The sequence below is a fragment of the Pinus tabuliformis genome, chromosome X (assembly GCF_031772625.1).
Source record: "Pinus tabuliformis cultivar Carrire ecotype Pingquan chromosome X, CPIR1, whole genome shotgun sequence".
Taxonomy (NCBI): Eukaryota; Viridiplantae; Streptophyta; class Pinopsida; order Pinales; family Pinaceae; genus Pinus; species Pinus tabuliformis.
Window position 1 is genome coordinate 462,126,313 of NC_142308.1, and position 7,797 is coordinate 462,134,109.

Below are 7,797 nucleotides of genomic sequence, written 5' to 3' on the forward strand. Positions count from 1 at the left end.
TCTTCTTTGAGGTTAAAGTTACCTTCATTATTCTTCCCCCATCTTAATTGGTCAGGTGAGGAGGAAACCAGAATCCATCTATGCTCTAAGTTCTAGATAAGAGCATCTGCCTTGGCCTTTAAAGGAATTTCATCACAAAAATCTTTTACCATTAACAAACCTTTGCTATCTGTGTCTCTCTTGAGGGTTGCCAAGTCATTCCTGTACAGGATGGGTTCCTGTTTCCACTTGTCCTCCCAAAATCAAGCATGGTCCTCTGCTCGGATTTCCTAAAAACAGTGTTGCTGAACAATGCTTTTATTCTCCCAAGCAAGGTTCCAAATGTGTGAGCCCCTGCTTTTTCCTGACATTCTAATATGATCCTCCTCTTGCCAATGCTTGGCATACTTTTGTTTCCAAAGCTTGGCCCTGGGGGCATTCATCTCCTTGATCCATCTCCACCAAAGCTTAGCTCCCGAAACTTTGCTGAGAGTCTCTGGATCATGCAACCCCAAGCCGCCATGGATTTTGGGCTTGCAGAACTTGTCCCAGGCAACTAAAGCCCACTTCATTTTCTCTTCCCCTCTGCCCCATAGAAAGTCTCTTTGTATGCTTCTTATCTGCTGCTTAATACCTTGAGGAGCAGGGAGAGCTGCAAACATGAAAATGGGAATGGCCTACAGTATCACCTGTGTGAGCAGAAGCCGCCCTACTAAGTTTAAAGATATGCATGTCCACTTTCTGATCTTGTCCTGAAGTTTATTTAAAGTTTGTTCCCATATTTTCTTGCTTAGAGGTTTGTCAGTAAGAGGAATGCCAAGATATTTGGAAGGTAATTGTTCTCTTTGAAAACCAAGAATCCTGGTAATGTTTCTTTGTATAGCAATATTAGTATTAAAGAAAAAAACTTTGGACTTGTTGGGGCTTACCTCGGTACCTACTACCATAGCATAGTCGTTTAGGATATTTTTTATTGCTCTTGCTTCCCTAACTGTGGGTATGCCTTGCAACATAGTATCATCCACAAATTGTTGATGAGTGTTAACCTCTCCATCCGGGGTGAGCTTGATACCTTGAATTCGACCTTCAACATTTGCCATTTTGATTTCCCTACCTAGCCCTTCCATCATGAGGATGAAGAGGAAAGGTGAGAGGGGATCTCCTTGTCTGAGCCCTCTGGAAGGTGTAAAGGTTCTTGAAGGAGCTCCATTAAGCAAAATAGAAAAAGTGGTCATGGTAACTAGTGCCATAACCCATCTTATCCAGTTCTGGTCAAAGCCATAGGCTTTTAGAATAGCTCTGATATAAGGCCAGGTAAGTTTGTCATAGGCTTTTGCAAGGTCCAACTAAATGATCATACCTGCTTAATTGTTGCATTTGAGAGAGTGTACCACCTCATGTGCTTGGATGATGTTGTTGAGAATTTGTCTTCCTTCCACATAGCCTGTTTGCTCTTCCGAGATGAGGGAAGGTAGCAGGGGCTTAAATCTATTAGCTATCACTTTTGAGATGATTTTATACACCAAATTACATAAGGCTATGGGTCGAAATCCATTCAGAGTCATATAATTTTCCTTTTTGGGGATTAAAGCTATGAAGGAAGCGTTTAGTGCTTTCAGAACCTTTTTGGATTTTCTCGAGTCTTCCACAACCTCGAGGATGTCCGTCTTGACTGTTTCCCAGTAGGCTTTGAAGAAGTCTACATTGAATCCATCCGAGCCTAGTGCTTTTCCACTTTGCATTTCCTTAATAACCTCTCTGACCTCCTCTTCCGAGACTGGCCTGTTGAGATTGTGGTTGTCCTCTCTGGTAACCAACTTAGGAATATACTGAGTGAATTCATCAATGAACCTAGATCTATCCTCCATTGGCTCCTTTGTAATATTGTAGAAGTGTTGTACTAGACTCGATTCCATATCTTTGTGAGAGACAAGCTCAATAACTTGAGAATCTTTATCTTTGTGATTCTATTGTGTGCTCTGTGGGCCATAGTGGATTTATGGAAGAATTTTGTATTTCTTTCTCCCTCTTTGATCCATTGAATCCTAGATTTATGTCTCCAGAAAATTTCCTCTTGTAAGCGTCGATCCTCCCATTCTTCCTGCAAAGAGTTAGTTAGTTTTTGCCTCTCTTGATTGAAGCCCTCTGTGATATTGATCTAATTGATTTCCTAGAGTTTTAGCTTAGTTTCTATTCTGGCTTTGAGGATATCGCCAAATTCCTTTTCGTTCCAAGCTTTAAGTTTGGATTTGATATGTTTCAGTCTCTACTCGAGCATGAACATTTTAGTACCCTGAATATTCAACTCCTCTTTCCACCATTTATCGATGTTACTAGTGAATTTGGTGTGTGCGAGCCAGGAATTTTCAGATCTGAAGGACCTATTTCTTGGATTGCCCATAAAGGTGGCTTCTAGCTGAACTGGCCAGTGATCCAAACCTCCAAAGGGCAGAATGGAAGCTGTGATGGCTAGTCCTGTGAGGAGGAGATCCTTAGAAACAATAAATCTATCAAGTTTGGAAGCCACTTGGGAAGCCCCTCCCCTTTTATTGTTCCAAGTCAAGGTTCCATTAATTGTCTCAGTGTCCACTAGTCCCATGTTCATAATGAAATCTTGAAAGGCTTTAGAGTCTCTGCCTAGTTGTCTAGTGCCTCCTTTTTTTTTTCTGAAAGAGATTTTATCATATTGAAATCACCTGCAACTATCCAAGGCATATTGGGATGTCTTGCTCTTAGACCTTCTAGGGAGGTAAGAAGCTTGAGTTTATCTGCTTGCTTTTGGGGTCCATAAACATTTGTTATCATGTATGTCTCCTTATCACTGATAGGATTACACACCGAAGATAGATAGTGAAGCATCCAGGATTCCAAATTTTTGTGGATCCCACAGCGTTAGAATCCCACCTGCCGAGTTGATTGCCTTAACCTCTAAATACTCATACTTGATTAACCATTTGTTATGAATTTCTCTTATGTTGTCCATTGAACATTTAGTCTCCTGAATAAAGACCATGTCTGGTTTTTCTTCTTTTATTCTGTTACTTAGATTCCTTTGTTTCCTTCTACTACCTATACCTCTAATATTCTAGGTTATGAGCTTTATTAAGAAAGGTTAGTAAAGGAGTAGTTGGTAAGATCTTTCATCTTACCTGAGTTAATCAGTAGTTTACCACATTCGGTTAACAGTTCATTTTGTCTTTTCCTTCCTGAGTTCTTTGGAGATTGTGCCTGTGAGTTCTCCATCATTTTGATCCCACTTGGCTCCTGGATTTCGTGATTTCTTTTGACACCCGTTCCCTTCAATTGTGCCCTCCATAGAAAGAGCTATTGAACTCGATTGTAATCTTCTTTTGGCAAGGATTCCACTCCTTTGTTCTTTCCTTATTCAAGAAATATTTCTAGATCTAGATTTTCCCTGTCTAGAATCTCCTGTAGTTCATGGTCCTCCATTCCAGCCTCACTTGGAGTCATCTCGTGGTCCTTGCTGATCTCCATGCAACTTGGTAAATCCTCCTTCTTCTGGTTGTTTACTGTGATATCCTCCATTTCAGCTTCCGTATCCTGCTCCTTAAATACATTTTCCTTGTCCTGGACTGTCTCCGCGTTCTCCTCTAATTCCTTTAGGATTTTGAAGCTATTGTGTCTTGTATATCTGTCTTCACTGATCTTCTTGTGTGGCCATTTACCCCCTTTCCCTTTGCCCCCAACCTTGGTGAAACCTTCGTGATCTCTATCCAAAGAGGTTTTCCCATTGCCGTCCATATTGTTTGTTGGGCAGTCTCTGAATAGATGGCCATGTTCATGACATTTGCGGCACCTGAATGGTATGTGCTCATAGTCCACCATTTGCACCCATTCTTCATCATATACCTCTAAAATTATTGCTTCCGGAAGGGCTCCAGATAGATCCATTTCCACACATATTCAGGCGAAGGAGGTATATTTACCTTTAAGGGTTGCCTCTGATATCTTCAGAAAATGCCCCAGCTTGTTGCCTATGGTTTTCAAAAAATCTGGTTGACAGTAATCCAGAGGTAATGAGTATAGTCTAATCCAACTGGTACGGATGTAAATGTTTCACGTTTCGCGACAAAATTCATCATCCATGGCCGCATGTAGAGTCCTGCCGCAGCATAGAAGTAAGGCCCTCCTTCGAACACTCTGTCTTTGTCCTCTAGGCTCGCGAACACCACCGTGAAGAAGCCCTTAGAACCCAGATGTAAATGTATTTCTCCCTTTGGCTTCCAATGGCTCCTAATCCAGATATGTAATGCCCTCTCCGTTGGCCATAACCCCATGAACTTGCAAATGATCGCATGTTCTTTCATATGGTCCCTATGCGCTTGAATTGCTGGATCACTTAGTATGACCCAGGGAATGATGCTCGATTTGGGTTTACAAACTCCCATAGTTCTCGTGGAGGTCATTTTTCTGCTGCCGCCTCCCTTCTCCTTTTCTTTATTTGTTTCCTGTTGATTTCCTTCCTGATCCTGGAATTCATTTCTTCCAACTGTCTCCTTGCCTCTAGCTTCTGAAATATTTTCTGGCGGTTTTTTGAAGTGCTTCCCCCTGCTTCTTTGCCTCCCTCTGTGACTGCCTGACTGTAGGAGGGAGCGGTGCTCCCCCCTAGGCGTCCCGCAATGGAACCCTAATGCAAAAACCTAATGCCAACTTCAATCCTCGCTCAAGTTGCAGCTGTGTAATACCTATTTATTCATCGTGAAAATATATATATATATATATATATATATATATATAGCTCTGTTTTGATGATGAGCTACTCAAACAATTATGAATATGATAATCCTAAAAAAACACTTATATATATAATTATTAGTGTCTTAGATTACTATTAAATAGACTTTAATTCAGCATATATATACTTTAATTTAATCTTTTTATTTCTCTCATTTATATATATAAAGACGACATCCACATTGTCATTAGTGTTTTAGATTATTTTTGTTTGTTTAGTTCAATTTTCCCTTTATTATTGTGACGTTGGTTTTCACTTCATTTTGATCTTTTATTAGAAATATAACTATTACCGTATTTCTTAACGATATATTAACCAGTGTAAATATTATCGTTGTTTCAATCCTGCACTGATACAAGATTTAATGTCATTTGTGAATATTTATGTGCTTAATAATTTTAACGATGAACTAACAATTAAAAGTGAAAAGTGAAAATTTTATTGATCCTTCAAAAATGTATGGAGGATGATGTAATTTGTGAATATTCATGCGCTTAATCATTTTAACGTTGAATTAACAATTCAAAAATGTATGGAAGATATGCTATTGTTGTTTCAATCGTGCACTGATACATGGGCGATTTAATATAATTTGTGAATATTCATGTGTTTAATTATTTTAACGATGAACTAATCATTAAAAATGCTTTTGGATTTAAAAGGTTCATTCTATCGCAACTAACTGAGTATTTAAAATACCCAACATCATCTTTTTCTCCTAAATGGTTAATAGAGGTTCGAAGAAAGAAAATTGGTGTTTAAATATTGCTTTTGTTTGAAACTTTTCATTTAAATTATTGAATAACAACATTAATATTTTATAGAATCATTAATTAATTGATTATATATATATATATATATTTTTTAATTATTTATTAATTATGATAAATATTATTAGAATTTTCTAATTTTCTTACAATTTTTAAAGTATATAAATTAATTTAATCACATTTTCTTGTTCAAATTGATTAAATATTTGAATATTTTAGATGATAAGTTGGTTTTTATGTTTTATATATAGTTTGATGTATTTAGAAGAGTACCATTGGTGTGAGGATTGATGTACCATCTAACATTATAAAATAGGTCTCTATGTCATAGTAAATGTTAACTTATACTTGTGGCATTTTAAGTTATTGTATTTGGTAAATTTCAAAGAAAATTTAAAAATTAATTGAATTTTAAAAAAATAATAAATTTGTTTGCATTTGGATTATTTAAAGACAAGTTTAAACTTCAATAAACTCATATAGATTTTTATTAAATTTAGATTGGTTTATTTGAATTCATTATTATATTTGTCTAAGATTGAATTCATGGTAGAAATTATTAGGAAAAATAAACCTATGAAAAACAAGTGTCACATAAAGTGTTCTCTTTCTAGAAATTATATAAACAATTCCTCCTTATTTTACAAAAATTGAATTCATGGAAGAAATTATTAGGAAAAAGAAACTATGAAAAACAAGTGTCATAATTTGTACTCCCTCTAAAGTTTATGTAGACAATTTTTTCTTATTTTATTGGACCTATAGGTCCATGTATAGTATTACTTTGTGAATCCACCTACTCACATCCTCCACTTTCATTTTTTCCACTTTCATTTTTTTCCCTCTATTCTCCAAGCTCCTAGCTCCATTTCCTCCACTTTCATTTTTTCCCTCTATTCTCCAAGCTCCTAACTCCATTTCCTAGCTCCACGCTCCTTTTTCTTCAAACTAACTACTACTTTCTACAATATGATCCATAAAGCATGTAAGCTATATCCTATCTCAATAAATAAGTCATAAAAGTAATAATAGCCTACAAGCTAGCCACTATGGTTCCAGTATGGTTCCTATTTAAAGTTGTCTATGGTCCCTCCTAAAAGATACATAAACCCCTTTTCGGTTAAATCCTAAATTGTCTTTGTAAATATTAAATGTTAATTTTATAGGGCTAAATAATTGTTTTTTATTTTTAGATGTTCATTTCTTTTAATCCTAATTAACTCTAAATAGACTATAGTAAATAAAAATGACCAACACCGAGCCACATGGTTCGCAAAGCGTAGTCAAGCTTTAAGTTTCAGGTGCACTTCATTGATTTTCTGGATGGCTCATGAACCATTGGTAAATTTATTTTCTTGAAGGCTCACCAACCATTGCATCTGAATTTGACCCAGTAAGTCATGTGAGAAGATTGTTTAGAAAGCAACTAATCAGCCGTATTTTTCTCAGGTACTTGAGGTTCCGAGTAGAAGAAAGATTATCGATGGAAATGACCTTGGTGTTTTAATTTGTATCTTCGCAATAAAGTTTGATTTCGATTGGCTTGTGTTTGAATACTAAATTAGTGAGAATTTTTTTATCATAGCGACATTTACTAAGATTGACAATCTAAGAATTTTATATCTAGATACTGTATAAATCCAATAATTACGAGATTTAATAATTTTTAATGTAATTATTGCTATCCAAAAACACGTAATTTTCTCTAATTTCTTTTCTTTCATGATTTCTATCCATGGAAACAGAGCCTTAAGCTTTTGTGGTCCAGTTATACACAGTTAGTTGAAGCAAGTCACGTCTCTAATCTTAGATTTAATGTTATAAATGTTAAACAACACTTCAAATATTGAATGTTGCAATGCCGAGAAATACCTGTGATCGTTGGAGTTCTGATCAGATTCGTGTTAAAGAGCAATACCCACATGCAAAAAATGACTGTAGGCAGTGAAATTTGGTGAAAAAAATTGGTTAAATCAATGTAATGATTAGATTCGGCTTGGGGGCAAAGTCATTTTTTTGCCAATGAAGCTTTGATAGATAGGAAAAATAACTCATTCATCATTTTAGTTATTATGAGTGTTGGCAATGCATTATGAGTTTTATTTAGTGTAATATTTTGGACTTTTTTGTGTTAGAATTTGGTCCAAAAATTTGAAAATTTGAGTTGAAATCTTGATTTGTATTATTTAACCAAAACCTACCTATAATTTCAATAATTTTTTTCAATATTTTAGAAAAATTAAACCAAAAAACCTACTGAAAAAATTACAAAAAATTTCACTAAATAACGAT